General features: G+C 47.5%; 1 long non-coding RNA gene across 2 annotated transcripts; it reads right to left on the bottom strand.

The window, feature by feature from the left end:
- Positions 1-10,639: 10,639 nt before the first annotated feature.
- LOC123778557 (uncharacterized) lies at positions 10,640-17,299 on the bottom strand. Of its 2 annotated transcripts, none has more exons than XR_006775945.2 (3): positions 17,025-17,299; positions 15,676-16,431; positions 10,640-12,488 (listed from the first exon to the last, which is right to left on the bottom strand). It is a non-coding gene; the product is annotated as an uncharacterized LOC123778557 (long non-coding RNA). The 2 variants fall into 2 exon arrangements; XR_015725349.1 differs by having other exon boundaries at positions 15,676-15,885; positions 17,025-17,270.
- Between the last annotated feature and the right edge of the window lie 34 nt (positions 17,300-17,333).

Here is a 17,333-nt window from a genome sequence, read left to right as displayed (position 1 = left end):
TGTCTCCTTTGCAATACAGATGTGTCCCGGTGTATTCTATGTAATGAACAACGGTGTCACTGCTCTCAGGCGAACGTGAAGCCTGAGCTCCCTGTATCCCAGGCAGCAGGAGAGAGGTCTCCCGTTTTTATTTTTGTTTTTGGGTTTTCTCTTTTTTTTGCTTCCAGCCTGGAGGTGAGAAGCCCGGGACAGACGTAGCGCCGAGCGCGCCCCCTGCCGACCATGAGTGGTACCGCTCTTCCCTGACTCCAATTCCCGCGCCAGCTGAGTGGGGGTCTCGCAGAACCTCTCTTTATGAGCAGGGCTGAGGGGCAGCCATCTGCCCTTAAGTTGAGCGTGTGACCGTGGCTGTGGGACTTGACCTATAGCCTTTGCAACGCTCACTATTTGATTTGGGTGGGGTGTCCTTTTAAGGAGGACTTAGGAGACACGCCCCATCCGCCCACCCCCGACACTCCACACCATCGCCAACTCTGTTCCTTCCATGGCTCTTGACTAAATTGAACCTCTAACATGTCTGACCACGTGCAAGGCACTGTGCTCAGAGCTGTAGGGAATACGGAGATTAGCACAATCTCGACGTCTACTCACAAAGACAAAAGTGCAGCTCGTTGTTCCGCGCGGCCCCGACTATGCGCCGAGGAGTGTGCTCTGAGGCTCTTGAACAGCGGCGGTCAGGTTAGCAGCCTCGCCCGTGAGACTGGGGCGCCAACAGGGGACAGCGTGCGCGCTCGACAAATGTTAGGGCTCATCATCTTCACCAGCGCTCAGGGTAAAGGGACTCACTCAAGGTCCGGGAGTGGGAGACAGCGGGTGGAATGAAGGGCGTAGGTATACATCCGCTTTGTTCAAAGGCCGCTTCTCTCTTCGTGCATCCATGGCGCTGGAAAGAAGAACTTGGGCTGGAATGGTTCTCTCTCTTCCCGGAAAGGCCAGCGAGAGTGGAGTGGGTCTTACTTCCCACGCCTCCTGCTAACGCTGAGAAAGATCCAGGGGCTGGAGGCCAGGTGCCGGGCTCGGCGTCCAGGAGCCAGGGCACAGCCCGCCTGTGCCGATCCCTGAGGCCTACGGGGTCTTCCCTGCAGGCCCGTCCTGGGTCTTCAACCTGCTGACCTGGCCTCTGGGAAGGAGATGAGGGGGCATCACTTCCCAGAAGCCTTTGTCAAGGAGTATCTCTTAGGGATAAGTTTTCAGAGGAGGAGATTGAGTCCCATGGCTTTTGGGGACCCCGTACAGCCCACCGGGATGGCAGCTGACCTTGGTGCTTCTGAAATCAGCCTGGGGCCAAGTGAAGTCACCTCAAAGAGCCAAGCTGGCCAGAGCCTGCTACAGGGGAAGTGGAAGACAAGAGGTGGGTTTCCTAGAAATGGTGCCTGAGCTGCCCGCTCCGAAGGGATGGGAGAATGTGTGTGTGTGTGTGTGTGTGTGTGTGTACATATTTTTAAGGGAATATTGTCTAAATTCCAGAGACATGTTTTCTGTGGTCAGGCCCCAAATTAATCACCAGTCTCTATGAGGAGGTAAGTAAAAAACTAAGTAAAAAGTTCAGATTTTAAAGAACAAATTATCAGTAGGATTTTTTTTTAAAAGTAACACTAAGTAATGTTTAGACCTTTTCTGCACTGTTTCTTTAGCTCTCCTTGAACTGTTAACACAGAACTGGGGGGGGGGTCTCTCTCAGACACACACCCCCCCGGTCTTAGAAGGGGCAAGAGGGCAAGAAAGGTGGGCCACGTGCAAGACGATACATGGGAACGAACAGGCACGGGGTGAGCACGTGAGCAGGGCCGAAAGAGGTACCAGAGTTGGGGCGGAGGTAGAGGGAGCCAGCCAAATGGATGGCACTGCTGGGTGCTGGCAGGGTGGGGGCAGGGGAAGGGTAGGCAGGGTGGGACAGCGACTCTGGGCTTTTCAGGCACCTAAATCAATAAACACCCTTTTTGCTCAAGTGTCTTATCACTTGCAACCAGTAGAGTCCTGGGTCCCCTTCTCTGTTCGCTCTGCTTGGCTCTGCATTGAGTCCACCTTCTGCTCTGCTTCCGAGTCTCAGGCCTAATTCTCTAAGCCTCAAATGCAGAAGGAAGTCAGAGCATCTCTTTCCGCCTGTGGCCAGCATATGGCCTGAAATCGGGCTTCTTTAGCCCAAGGCTTCAGTGGGTTGCCCATTCCTAACAGGTTAAGAGCTGAGAAATTGCCGAGGTCATGTCCTTCCCCTACACCTTTGGGGGCCAGGAGGAAAGTGGGGAGCTGACCCATGTTCCTTGAGGGCCTTGCAAGGACTTGGACATCTGCTTGCATGAGACGAGACGAGTGAAGTCAGAGCGATCAGGCCACGCTGGGTGTGCCATCCAGGCATCCCCATCCTCTACTTCCTGGAACCCCTTCTTAACACTTTGGGTTATATTAACCCACCCAAAGTGTGATTCTGCTGGTTTCGAATCTGCCCATCTGGCAGGCCCCATCTCTGACCTCTGTAATCTCCCCATACGCCTGTCCTCAGCCGTGGGCCAAGTCTAGATAAGCCTCCCTGGGCCTGCCCATCAGGCCCCAGCAAAGAAGGAATAGTGATACCTCGCCTGGGTCTCATCAGGCCATGCAGTGGGGATTCGGGGATGGTGGGCCCGGAGGGGTCCTTGGAAAACCCTGGAACAAGCTCCTAATCCTCATAATAGCTACCAATTGTTGAGGACTACCAGGTGCCAGGTACTGTGCTAGATGCCATAAGGTCTTTCACTGAAGCCTCACACGTCCTACTGAAATATTAATGCCCCATTCTATAGATGAGGGAGGTAAGGCTCAAGGAAGAGGCGGCTTGCTCAGTTACACAGCCACGATGTGGCGGAGGACAGCAGCCCAGGTCTGTCCGACTCCAAAGGCCACGTGCTGAAGTTACAGCCCCTCTGTTTCCATGCCCCACCTCAAATGAATCTCTGGTCTCTTGTCAAATGTTTTCAACCTTTTTCCCCAAATGGGGTTATGTGATAGGCGGCAGATAACAGTGCCAATTTTGTTCCAAATGCTACATTGTCAGCCTATTAAAATACTCCTAAACGCTGGAAATGCAAGCCCAGACCACAACGGTCATCATTTTAAATACTCATAAAATAGGGGAGCCTGGTGACTCAGTCAGTTAAGTGTCTGCCTTCAGCTCAGGTCATGATTCCAGGGTCCTGGGATCGAGTCCCACATCGGGCTCCTTGCTCAGCAGGGATTCTGTTTCTCCCTCTGCCTGCCGCTTCCCCTGCTTGTGCTCTCTCTTTCTCTCTCTGACAAATAAATAAATAAAATCTTTCAAAAAATTAAAAAATAAATAAAACAAATTAAAAACCAATAAAATAACAGGTGTTGGTGAGGATGTGGAGGAAAGGGAGCCCTTGTGCCCTCTTGGTGGGAGGTAAGAGGGTGCATTCACTATGGAAAACAACACGGCGGTCCCTCAAAAAATTAAAAATCACATTATTCTCTGCATTTTTTTAATTTTTAAAAAATGAGGAAGGAAGGAAAAAGTACATGCCACATTTTCTGATCACAATGCAATAAAAACAGAGTGGAAATGAAATATCTAAAATTGAATTCAAACCGTATGGATAATTAACATCTTTGACTTTCTAAATCACTCAAATCAAGGTGGAAATCAAAACCAAAAATTCGGAAAGAATGCAAAGATGAGATCACACCCATTAAAACCTGTGGAATTTGGCCAAAATATACTCAAAAGAACATACAAGGGCATTAATGATTTCATTTAAAAAAGAAAAAAAAACATGCTGGGGCGCCTGGGTGACTCAGTTGTTAAGTGTCTGCCTTCGGCTCAGGGCGTGATCCCGGCGTTCTGGGATCGAGCCCCACATCGGGCTCCTCCGCTCGGAGCCTGCTTCTTCCTCTCCCACTCCCCCTGCTTGTGTTCCCTCTCTCGCTGGCTGTCTCTCTCTGTGAAATAAATAAATAAAATCTTTAAAAACAAAAACAAAAAACCAAAAACAAACAAAACATACTAAACGCAGTGTGGGATCCTGGTTTGGATCCTGGAACAGAGAAGACATTAGTGAGAAATCTGGTAGAATCAGAATAAAGTCTGTAGTTAATAATTTGGTACCAGTGTTAATTTTTTCACTTTTAACAAATGTAAGATGTCATCATTAGGGGATGCTAAAGGAAGGGTACACAGGAACTTTCTATAACATCTTTGCAATTTTTCTATATATCTAAAATTATTTCAAAATAAAAAATTCAAAGAAAAAGATAGCAGCTTATAGCTACACGGGTATCGAGAGGAAAGGCACAGAGCATCCACCTGGTGGCAAGGATCCTGGCTAAGCAGGGAGGACTTGACTCCTTTGGGGACCTTGGCCTCTTGATCCCAGTCCTCTTGATCCCAGTCCTCTGGTCATGGCCCTGGTGGCAACTCCCCTGGGGGGCCAGCTCTGCAGTGTTCTGGAAGTTGCTCCTGGAAGCTCCACCCAGAGCCCAGCCCTCTAGCACTTTCAATAATTTTGTAAGCACTGACTCCCCCTAGTCAACCCTTTTCTGCTTAAATTGGCTACAGTAGTTTCTGCTATTCTCAAATCACCCCTCACTGAAATGCAGATAGGAGTACTGACTCTATATACCCCACAGAGGGAAGTGAAACAGTTATCAAAAGTTTACCTCCCTCTGCATAAAAGGTGCTAATCCTTGATAGTTTTTACAGGCCAGTTCTATCAAGCTTACAAGAGACAGATCATTTAAACTCTATCAGAGCAAAGAAAATATGTAAAGTTTGTTAATTTTATTCTAATGAAGCTACTTGGATTCCAAACTATGTGAGAATAGAGAACATAATTTAAATATTAGCAATCTTTTTGTGTGTGACTGATGCAAAATCTAGACAAGCCTATTGGTTCTAGAAGAGTAGTAAAGGAATAGAAGACCATGGCGGCCACAGACTAACGTTGGGGTTAATAACACGGATTCAGGAACAAGACTGTAAGGTTCAAAGCCTAGTTTCACCTGTTTGATTTTGGGCAAGATAACCAACTCCTGTGTCTCACCTTCTTCACACGTACAGTGGGGATGATGACATACCCACTTCATGCAGTTGTCAGGAGTTGAAATAAGCAAATACAAAAATTGCCGAGGACAATCCCAGTATATAGTAAACGCTGTGTATTAGTTGCCTGTTACCATGAACGTCGTCCCAGGATGCAATGTAGCACATCACACGTAAATAGATTCAAGGAGAAGAATCACGCAGCTTTCTTGGTAGATGGCAAGAGAGTATTTGATTAAATTCAGCACTTCTCATAAAAGCTCCCTGTGATCTAGGAATACCGTGACATCTATTGAACATAATAAAGAATATGAATCAAACACTGACAAACAGATACTTTAGGAGAAAGAGGGTGAAGTGAAGCCAGATCATAGATTCTCTTTCCCGTCAATCATTCATTGAGTATTTATCAAGAACATACTGGGATCCTGTGCTGGGAATGCAGCAGTAAACAGCTTGGCTTGCTGGGTCCTGCTCTCATAAGCTTACGTTCTAAATAAGAAAAAAATCCAAGTGCTGGACAAGTGCTATGGAAAACATGACAATAGGGGTGTGTGTCAGAGTGACCAAGCCAGTGACACTCTGCTGAGGTCAGAGTGAGAAGAGTGAGCTGTGAAAGAGACCAGGAGAAAGGGCATCTCAGGCCCTGGGAACAGCTACCCTGAGGGCGCTAAGTGGGGGTCGGCTTGGAATGGCCATGGAACACAACAAAGGAATAAGCACTAAGCTGGAAAGATACTGAGAATTAAATCCAAGGAGAAATGTGCAAAACCTACAAGAAGAATATGATAAAACTTACTGGTGGTCATCGAACAAAACCTTCATGAAGAAGTATATCGTGTTCATGGATGGGTGGACTTAAGATAATATTTTCCCCCAAATAATCTATAAACTCAATGAAATTATAATTTAAAAATTCTAGTAGTTGTTTCCAGTTTGTTTTAATTTGGAACCTGACAAATGAATTGTTAAAATTCATCTGACAAATAACTGCACAAGAACAGCCCAGAAATACTTGAATAAGAATAATAGGGGCATCTGGCTGGCTCAGTCCATAGAGCATGTGGCTCTTGAGCTCAGGGTCTTGAGTTCAAGCCCCGCATTGCGTGTGGAGCGTAAAAAGAAGAAGAAGAAGAAGAAGAAGAAGAAGAAGAAGAAGAAGAAGAAGAAGAAGAAGAAGAAGAAGAAGAAGAAGAAGAAGAATGAGAGAGGCATGGCCGAGCAGACATAAAAAATAAATTACATAACTGCAATAATTAAAAGAATATGGGAATTGATGGGTGGCACGTAACTGAGAATCCAGAAATCATACATATGGAAATTTAGTACCATACTTTATAGGATAAAGATACACTTAAAATTAGCATAGGAAAAGGGGCGGTCATGATCTTGGGGTCCTGGGATTGGGCCCTGCATTGGGCTCCCTGCTCAGTGGTAAGTCTGCTTCTCTCTCTCCCTCTGCCTCCTCCCACTTGCTCATGCTCTGTCTCCATCTCTCTCTCTTTCTCTCAAATAAATAATTAAAATCTTTAAAGAAAAAAATAGAAAAAGGGGCAGCTGGTTGGCTCAGTCAGTAGAGCATGTAACACTCGATCCCCAGGTGCTGGGTCCTACTTTGGGCTGAGTATCGCTACTTAAAAAACAGAACAAACAAAAACATCCCTATCAGCCAATATTACTATAGAAAGATAAGTGGGTTATTCAGTAAGGATATTGGACCAATGACCTATCAATTTAAAAAAGTAGAGCTCAGGGGCGACTGGCCGGTTCTGTCGGTGGAGCACGAGACTCTAGATCCCAGGGTCATATGTTCAAGCCCCACACTGGGTGTTGAGTTTACTTAAAAATAAATTATTTAAAAAAAAAAAAGGAGAGCTCAGCTACTAAAGCGTAAAGTAGAGCTCAGCCTTATTCAGCGGATCAGCGATTCAAGTGTACAAAGTAAGTTGTCAGTGTTCTGGAAGAATATGTATCTTTGTGTGGTGTGTTAGCAGGACAGCAAAACCAGAAACCAGAAAAGGGAATTTTTAACAGCCTCACCAGATGAAGACTTACAAACCTCTGAATGGTAAAAAAAAAAGACACCATAAATGATATTAAAAGATAAATGAACAAGCCACAGAAGGGGAGAAAATATTTGCAAACCAACTCCCTGACAAAGGACTTGCATCCAAAATATGATAGAGAACTCTCTAAACTCAACGGTAAGAAAACAACCAGATGTGGCCAAATGTCCCTGGGGGTTCAAAATCACGCCTGGTTGAGGACCACTGAACTAGAAAATGAGCGAAAGACCCGAACAGACGCTTCGATGGAGAGGATGTGTGAATTGAACGTAAGCGCGTGTGAAAAGAAGTTCAGTATCATGAGCCAGGAGGGACACGCCAGCTGAAGCTCCATTAAGACTTTACTGTGCACCTGCTAGGATGCTAACATGGAAGCTTCCGACGATATCAAGTGCTTGTGAAGCCGTGGAGCCACGGGAACTCGCATTCCTTGCTAGTGAAAATGGAAACGGCACAACCACTCTCCAAACAGTTTGGCAGTTTCTTATGAAGTTAAGCAGACACTTAGCGTATGAGCCAGCAATTACACTCTTGAGTATTTATCCTAGAGAAATGAAAGCATATATTCACACAAAAATCTATACAGGAGTATTCATGGCTTTATTTGTAATAGCCAAATCCTAGGGAAAAAAAACACCCAGACATCCTACACCAGGGGAAGGGTTAAATGCACGGTGGCCCATCCACACCAGGGGACACCACTCAGAAATACAAAGGAACAGGCGACTCGTAGGCTGAGCAACATGGGTCCACCTCAGGCTCATTATGCTGAGGGCAAAAAGCCAATCACCGACGGTCGCACGCTGCGTGATTCCATTTATATCATATTCTCTAAGTGACAGATGATGGTGATGGAGGCAGACTGGTGATTGCCAGGAGTTAGAGATGGAGGTAGTCTGGACTATTAAGGAGTAATAACACAGGGACGTTCTTTGTGGTGATGGAACAGTTCTGCGTCCTGATTGGGTGATGGTTACTTAAACCTACACATGTAACCATGTTCCAAGAACCGTGGACACACAAACACTCCCAGAAGTGCATGTAGAAACTGGTGAAATCTGGGGCGTCTGGGTGGCTCCGTTGGTTAAGAGGTTGCCTTTGGCTCAGGTCGTGATCTCAGCATCCTGGGATTGATTCCCCATTGGGCTTCCTGCTCGGTGGGGAGTCAGCTTCTCCCTCTACCCCTCCTGCCCGCTGGTGTGCCTTCTCTGTCTCTCTCTCAAATGGATAATAAATAAAATCTTAAAAAAAGAAAGAAACTTGTGAAATCCAGATAAGCTTCAAAATTTACTTAATGCTATTGCACCAATGACAATTTCCTGATTTTGACAATACACTATGGTTATGTAACATATCGAGGGAACTTGGGTGAAGGGTACACCAGAACTCTGTATGAATTTTGCAACTTCGTGTATGTCTTAAACTATTTCAAAATAAAAAAGTATCATTTAAAAAAAAAAGACATAGGTGAAAAGCCAGAAAAATATAACTACTGTATATATAATAGAAAAGGAGGTACCACCCAAAACAAATAGAGCGCCTGCAAATCAGTAAGAAAATGATGAGTAACCCAATCAACGTAGCGACAAGTATCAGGAAATTCAAAGAAGAAATATAAATGGACATTAGATATGTGTCGTGGTGCCTGGGTGGCTCAGTCAGTTACACGACCGACTCTTGATTTTGCCTCAGGTCATGATCTTGGAGTCATGAGATCGAGCCCTGCATCAGGCTCCACACTCAGTGTGGATAATGCTTGAGATTCTCTCTCCCCCTCTGCCCGTCCCCCAACTTGTGTTTGCACTCTCTCTCATTCAATAAATAAAACCTTGAAAAAGTTTAAAAAATATCCATGTGTTCATATTCAATCTCACTAATAATTAAATAAATTCAGATGAAGACAATAAGCAAATATTAGTTTCCATCCATGCAAGACTGATGGCCAGCGTACAGACAGAGGGACACTCCCATTCACTGTCAAAGTAAATTGACCAACATTCTAACAGGCAGCTTGATGACACTGACCCAAATGTTAAACGTTTACACCATCTGACCGAGTAGTTCTACTTCTAGGAAATACAAAGCTGTACATTGCAGCATTGTCTATAATAGTGAAAAATTGGAGATGACCAAAATGTTCGTTACAGGCGATTGGTTAGACAAAATACAGTAATGGCCACGAATATTTATCTGGTGCTTTTGACGTTCCAGGAACTTTCTTAAGTGCTTTACATGTATCGATTCCTTTAATCCTCACAGTAATCCTATGAAGTAGGTTCTAGGTACTGTTAGGCTCATTTCACAATGGGGGAAACACACTTATTAGCAAGTAGGGAAGCCGGGATTCACACCCAGGCAGCCTGGGTCTAGAACCTGTTCCCTTAACCAAATAGCACATTTTCGGTGCTAACGTGGAGGGATGTGCAGTCATATTAAGTGAGAAAATCAGTATGTATAAGAGGATCCCAGACAACAGTGTAGATATAAAAAGAAAGTTCTGATGTTATCTTTGGGGCTAGCTCTTACGGGCAACATTTACTCTTTTGTTTATACATTTTCATATTCCGTGCATTTCTTACAATACAAAATGTATCATTTTTATAATTGGAGAGATTCTAAGGATATTTAGAGACAGACCAAAAATTCTTTTTTTTTTTTTAAGATTTTATTTATTTATTTGACAGAGAGAGAGACAGCCAGCGAGAGAGGGAACACAAGCAGGGGGAGTGGGAGAGGGAGAAGCAGGCTCCCAGTGGAAGAGTCCGATATGGGGCTCGATCCCAGGACTCCGGGATCACGCCCCGAGCTGAAGGCAGACGCCTAAAGACTGAGCCACCCAGGCGCCCCCAGACCAAAAATTCTTGAAGAGAGGAGAGAGGGAGAGAGGGGAGAATGGAGAAAGGCAGAGAGAGCAGAGCGAGAGAGGGGAGAGAGAGAGAGAGACACCAGATAGGAATTTAACAGCCTTAGGCTCTTGCTCCGGTCCCGTCCCCTGTGCTGTGGGAGGGTCTCCCCTTGGGCTCGGCTCCTTCTCCCGCAGGTGAAGGTGGAATCTCCTGGGGCAGGGGTAGGTGCTAGCTCACGGTAGGTGGTGGACCTGGTCCTTCTCTGAGCAGCTGATACTGCCCCAGGGGACAGGAGATCACAGGCCAAAGTAAAACTACTTCAAAAGAAAAACAACAAACTAGATTCCAAATACCATCAAAACCTGGAGATTAGAAGGGACAGCCCAAGACTTTAAGCATAACATAAGTGACTCTTAATCATAGAAAACCGAGGGTTGCTGGAGGGGAGGTGGGAGGGGGGGATGGGGTAACTGGGTGATGGGCATTAAGGAGGGCACGTGATGTCATGAACACGGGGTATTATATAAGACTGATGAACCACTGACCTCTTCCTCTGAAACTAGTAATACACTATATGTTAATTAATGGAATTTAAATAAATTTTTAAAATTCTAAAAAAAAAAGAAATTGAATCTCATAAGAAATTCTTTTATCCTAAAACCTTTTGAGATAAATCAAGTTGTGGTTTATTTTTTTCTTTTTTAGATAAGGAATTATTTATGTGTTTTAAATATGAACTCTGATCTAAAAAATTTTTTTCTTAAAAAATTTTATTTGAGAGAGAGAGAGAAAGAGAAAGCGCAAGTGAAGCGGGGGAGGGGGGAGGAGAGGGAGAAACAGACTCCCTGCTGAGATGTGAAAATGCGGGTCTGGTGGGGGGGGCTTGATCCCAGTTACCCCGGATCATGACCTGAGCCAAGGGGAGCCGCTTAACCAGCTGAGCCAGTCAGGCGCCCCTGAACTCAGATTTATAGATGACTTTACAAAGTAACTGTATAAATTGATCAGTGCTATTAAATTCGGTGCTTTCTATTAAAAAAAATAAAGCTTTTCCCTTTCCTATAAATAAACAAACAAATAAATAAAATAAGCATAACAAACGTACAGTAGTCTGTGGATTTGAGGGTCTAAAAATCACACCCAGCAAGCTTTAAAAAATGCTAGTATTGGCATCATGGTGGAAATTGCATCCCCTGCAACGATTTAAACTTATGATGAAAAAGTTCCAAAGTCAATTTAGTGTGTACAAAGGGGCACACCATTTTTCAACATCGTTTTTGGGGCTACCTAGCAGAAAGCACACCAGCCATCCCAGCCCGGCACTGTGCTGGCGGCCTGATCCTGGCCTCCTGATGGCCCACGCTCTGAGTCTGCCGCCCTGGAGGGAGGGCCCTGCCAGGCTGTGACATAAGAACTAAATCCTGGCTCAAAAGCAATTTCTTGATTGGGATCCAAGCTTAAAATGTATCCACCCTCTTTGGGAGAAACAGAAATAGGGTCACTTTGTTGTTAATTCCCACATCATAAAGCTCCATCTATTTGGGGGGCGCCTGGGTAGCGCAGTCGTTAAAGCGTCTGCCTTCGGCTCAGGGCGTGATCCTGGCATTATGGGATCGAGTCCCACATCAGGCTCCTCCGCTGGGAGCCTGCTTCTTCCTCTCCCACTCCCCCTGCTGTGTTCCCTCTCTCGCTGGCTGTCTCTCTGTCACATAAATAAATAAAATCTTAAAAAAAAAAAAAAAGCTCCATCTATTTGGGAGTAAGGGGGGGGGGGTGGAAGAGCTCCCTGCTTAACCATTTCCTGTCCAGGACTGAGTGAGCTTTGCAGAAACTAATTACAAAGTTCTAACGTAAGGGCGCTGGAGCAAAGCAGGGAGCTGCTCCCTGGGCTTGGGATGCGGCCGCGTACATGGCCCTGATTTATGTCTGAGTGCAGTAATAGTTCATTCGCTGCGTTAAAGAGTAAAATTCAGCTGAGGACATTTCAAAGACCTAATTGGCTTTATTTTTAACTTTTTAAAAAGATTTATTTGAGAGAGAGAGAGAGTGCAATAGAGAGAGCATGAGCAGGGGGAGGGGCAGAGGGAGAGGGAGAGGGAGAAGCAGACCCCCACCCTGAGCAGGGAGCCCGACTTGGGGCTGGATCCCAGGAGTGCAGGATCATGACCTGAGCTGAAGGCAGACGCTTCACTGACTGCACCACCCAGGTGCCCCTAACTGGCTTTATTAGTTGATTCATGAATCAGGCACCATCCCCTCTAGCAAGTAGAGGGGAGCCCCATGGAGCTGCAGAGAAGGAAGGATTTTTAAAGCTAGGGAGGAAGTGAGAAAAAGAAAATTTTAGCAACAAATCCCATGTTTTAGGCAAGGTCTCCTCCTCCTGTGACTTTCCCAGCGCTGACCAGTATTTTCCAGGTGTACTGGTGAAAGGTTACATTCGGGCGGATGTTGAAACTGCAGTAGGTTAGGTATTAAGTCTTGGTGTGCTGATCTGGGGATCTTAATAGGAGTGACTCCATCTGGGGCCTGTGTTTTTCTTGGTCACAGCTGTCAATACAAAAACACATTTTAAAGAGATAAAATTGAACCTAGGAAGAGACACTCTTTTGCTAGGAAATACCAGTACCCTTAGAACAATGAAAAAGTGACTTTCAAAGACATTGTCCTGCTCACTAAATTAGACAAAGTCTGGGCTTTTGACCCAAGCTGCTCTAGCCTCTCTGAGGTCTTCTGGGCCAAGGCGGTGCTTGAATCTGGCGTGACGCCATGTTTAACCCAAGCTGGCAAGGACAGTGTGGGACAGTTCTCTGGAGCTGCTTCCTGGCACAGTTGGGATTCACAATCCAGGGTCATGACCTCTCTGCCATGATGCCTTGTCTTCCTCATTCATGTAATTCAACCAGTGTCTGCTCACCGGGGGCTGCCTCCTTTCTCCCCATGCGCATGCCCTACCTGACTGCCTAGGAGGCCTCTCCAAACAGGGCGCACAATGCCGGGAGGATAACGAGGCAGCTTCACAACACATTCTCGGCACGGGGCATGGAGAAAGCAGGCGAGGTCCCAACCCAGACTGGGCCCACATGGGCGCAGATGGTAGACGCCACTCGATCATGGATGTGACCAACCCTGGCAGGCCTCAGATCAGCCTCACGAGGCTGTCAGGTGACCTGATGCTTCATGGGAGTAGGAATTAGGCTGGGGAACATGGGGGGCTTCGTGGAGTGGAGACACTCAGGGCTGGGCCCTCTTCCTCGTGAGTCATTCCTTCAGTTTCGTGGAGGAAGTCTTGCCCCCACTTGTGATGGCTGGAGGCGCAGTCGGGCCCTCTGGTTTCGGTGTGAGGCCCCACTTCAGCTTTGCTCACCTGGCACCCAAAGACTACTGTGGCAGTGGTGGGGAGGAGACAGAAGAGAGCTGGGGACAGAGGAATGGGAGTAATGACCCAGCGACCCGGAAATGAACTGAAGTAGGAAATGGGGAAAAGCACATTGAATAGCTTCAGTTTTGTATTGCAGGAGACTGAGAGAGGTCAGCTAGGCTAGTAAATGGAAAGGACTGGACTTCCATAAAGCACCTTTCAGGAAGTTTAAATATCCTACTCCCTTTAACCCTTAGAAGAAACCCGTGCGGTAGGAATTATGGTGCCCATTTTATCAGTAAAGCAACAGGCTCAGAAATATCCAGTGGCTTGTCCAGGGTCATCTGATAAATAAGAAGCGAGGCTGGAATTCAGACCTGAATCCAAGGTTGGTCCCTTCGCTCCACCGCACCGACTTAGTCTGAAAGCAGCTGGACTTGGAGCAAGTGAATCATCAGGGTTACAGAGGACTGATTTACCCGGGCTTTGCCTTTCCCACTCATGAAGTTATTATTTAGCTCAAATGCGTGAGTGGTGAGTGTGGCCTCTAGGGCCCCGTCCTTCCCCTCCCAGCCCACCCTCCTCAAGGATGGCAGGGCTGGCTCCTACTGGCAAACCGATTTGCATAGTTTGCTTTAAGCCTGCCAGTTCAGAATACCAATCAAAGCTGCTGTCCCCTCCCCCCCAAACACAGGCACGCGCACCGCTGTACTTGGAAAGAAGTCAATAATGTGGCCCCCTTACCCAGGGTAGGAGGCTATTAAGAAGAAATGATCAGTAATAAGCCAACAGGAAGCTGAGCTTGGTCGTGAGGAAATAAACTTATCCTGGGCCTGCACAATTGGGCCCTTTCACTCTTAGTTTTCTTTCTTTTTCAAGTCAACCCTTGGGAAATCCTCTTTCACACATAGCCTGGTGGGGCAGAAATGCGGCCTTCGGGGGAGGGCTTGATGTGGGAGCAGGAAGGTCAGATAGGGCGTTCGAGGACAGCTGGGAAAGGCCCTGTTGGTGAGGCCCCGAAAAAGAGGGAGGGCAAGATAGGGCCCTGGGGTAAGCCTGTTGGGGGGGGGGTCACAAGAGATGTGTGGCGGGGAGGTCCCATGTCCAGTTTTCTGTGGTTGCCAGAGGATGGGAGGACAGAAAGAGGCTGACCCAACCCCTCCATCAGCCCACTGCCCCACACTAGAAGCTCCACAGCTAACAAGTCACACCTGGGATTCAGTTTTCCCCAACAGAGGGTTCTGAGCATCCTTAAGATGAGAAAGGGGAATGTCAAGTTCAGGGGGAGGAAGGAGATGCTCTGGAGCCACACAGGGAGTGGTGCGGTTTCGAGAAGGGCTGACCTTGCTGCCTAGTGGCTGGGAAACAAAAGAATGTGTCCACGGACAGAAGGGGCAGGTGGGTTGTAGAAAGGAAATCTCATAAACAGATTCCAGCATATCTATAGGACGGAATATTCTCCAGCCTTAAAAATCCTGACACATGCCACAACATAGAGGAGCCTTGAAGATGATGTGCAAAGTGAAATAGGGGACAAACATTGTAAGATTCCACTTATCTGGGGTACTTACTCAAGTTCATAAAGACAAAAAAAAAAAAAAAGTTTGGGGAGAAAAGTTCTAGCTGTGCAGTTTAAGCTGCGCGACCTTGGGCAGTCTGCTTGCCTCCCTGGCCTTACTGCCTTCAGCTGAAGAACAGGGCCCAAAATACCCCACACAGTTGTCTGGGTTGAAAGCGCGCCCGAAGCCCCTGGCTTGGGCGCCCAGGGGCCATGGCTCAGTCGTCATTAGTGTTAATAGTCCCTAGCAGGGCATCTGGTAGAGTGAGCAGTGGCTTTGAGAAAACCACTTGAGCTCCCGGGCCGGTTTCTCTGCCTGGGAGGAGGATGGGGAAGCGGCCCCTTAGGGGCCACGTCACTTTGCCCGCGGGGGACCGGTAAAGGCGTAACTGCTAGGGGCCCGGCTGCGGGAGCGCGGGCCACGGAAGTGGGGGCGGGGCTTGCTGGTGGGCGGGCACGGGAGCTCGAGCCCTACTGGAAGTCGGGGGCGGAGCCTCTCTCTGGCGGACCAATCGTGGAGCAGATGTCAAAACGGGCGCGGAAGGGAAATAAGAAAGGACCTCAGTTAACCCGGCGCCTGGCCGCTCCAGCGGCATCCTCTCCAGCTGACTGGGCCTCCTGGTCTGGTCGCCCGCCCTTCTCTCTGCGGTCGCCAGGGATAGAGGGGAGGCACTGCAGGCCAGAAGCCCCGCTAGGCGGTCTCCTCTGGGCGTGACCTCTGAGCAGAGCCACGTAGCTTTCTGTGCCTGCTTCCTCCTGTGAAGTGAGAGCAGTAAAAACCCGTAGGAGGCAGGACGGGACATGCCCAAGTGACTCACAGTTGGGAGGCAGTGAAGGGGAGAATGGCGACCTTTCTTTCTGCTTCGTGGTACTCGTCTTCCCAAGTTCTCTGCAACGCACGTGTGTTATTTCGGTGGTCAGGAAAAAGTTAATCTGAACATGAAGTCATACATTCTGGCTAGCTCACAGAGTAATACTTTATGGTTCCCGTACACACGGAGTATAACAGGAGCTTGAGCACGTGGTGCCTGAGAGCAACAGAAAGCACTTCGGTTATTGATGATGTGAAATTGGAATGCGAATTGGGTATTAGAGGATACCAAGGAATCCTCGATAATTGTATTAGACGTGATAATGGCTTTATCGGCCATAAAATCATCACTAAAAATAGCCATTTTCTGGAGCTGAACGCCGAAGGAAGGTGAAATTGATCATGTCTGGGAGTTGCTTTAAAACTAAGGATGCTAGACCGAAGTTTTAGCCATTGCTTTGTCTAAGAGGTATGATTGTCACTTTCTCTGAGGCTTGAGAATACATTAAACACAGTAGGTATGTGGTACTAAGAAATGGAAGAAACAGACCCAAATGAGGAGAGGATCGTCCCTACCTCCCACCTCATTATTATATATAGAAAAGACTTCGTAAAAAGTCCAGTGTTTCTCTTAGTGACAGCCCTAAGAGTGTTTGCAGATGTTGGAACTTCCCAGGTGAATCATTTATTTCTCGGATCCTAACATTTCTTTCTCTTCATTCCTGGCATTTTGCCACTTGCAGGGCAAATGTCTGTGGCAAATCTGAAAAACCAAATACAAAGTAAAATGAAAACTGCTAATATAGTCTTGTCTCCCTCATGACAATGCAGGTTTTCAATTTCTTCAGGCTACTTGTTGCCCAATAAGCAGTAAATGGATTCCCAGTTCTTCAATCTTTCTCAGGATTTTTTTGCTCAGTGTCTAATTTTAAAATGTGTTGACATAGGGGACAGGAGCCTGACAGCAGACACAAGTTCAGTGGAAAACTGCACCAAAGGCCCTCTGTGGTATTTACTTAACTCAGCTTTACTACGGACTGCACATTTTACAAGAATTATCGCATTGATCTCATTTTATCAATAATCCCACAGGTTAGGGCGGGCGACAAGTGCCATTTCACCATGGAGGGCACTGAATCTTTTAGCCGGGTGACATGTCCAAGTGACACAGCAACTGCACTGCGGGGCTCAGTAGCCAGTGACCCTAACCGTTAGGCAGCTCTGTTGTTACCGACCCTCCCACAAATCTGCCGGAACTCGAGGACCCGTAACCCCCCACCCAGGTACACGTATCTAAACGGTCGCAACCCCGCGCTTCTCTCGCAGCCAGGGGCGTTCCCAGGCATTTGCACCAACCTCATTTGCAAAACCACTTGCCCCGACCCGCGAAAACGGTTCAGGGGTGGGGGAATCCTCTCCCGCTCCGGGGCGGCCTCCAATCGCGTTGCTTTATTCAATCCCGAGCGGTTCCCGGATAAGCGAGTCCCGCGCGCGCCACGGCCACCGAGTCGCGCGGGGGCTGCAGCCCTATCCCGGGGGGGGGGGCGCCCGCAGGGGCCTCTAGCCCTGTCCGCGGGCCCGGAGGTCCCAGGGGGGTCCCGGGGGAGTCCCGGGAGGTCCCGGGCGGCTGGGGGTCTGCGGTCCCGCGCGGCTCTCGGATCGCGG

Source organism: Ursus americanus, chromosome 7, assembly GCF_024610735.1.
Source record: "Ursus americanus isolate L20-20 chromosome 7, mUrsAme1.1.p, whole genome shotgun sequence".
Classification (NCBI taxonomy): Eukaryota; Metazoa; Chordata; class Mammalia; order Carnivora; family Ursidae; genus Ursus; species Ursus americanus.
The sequence above is the reverse complement of the archived record's forward strand: the minus strand, read 5'-3'. Positions and strand labels throughout refer to the sequence as shown.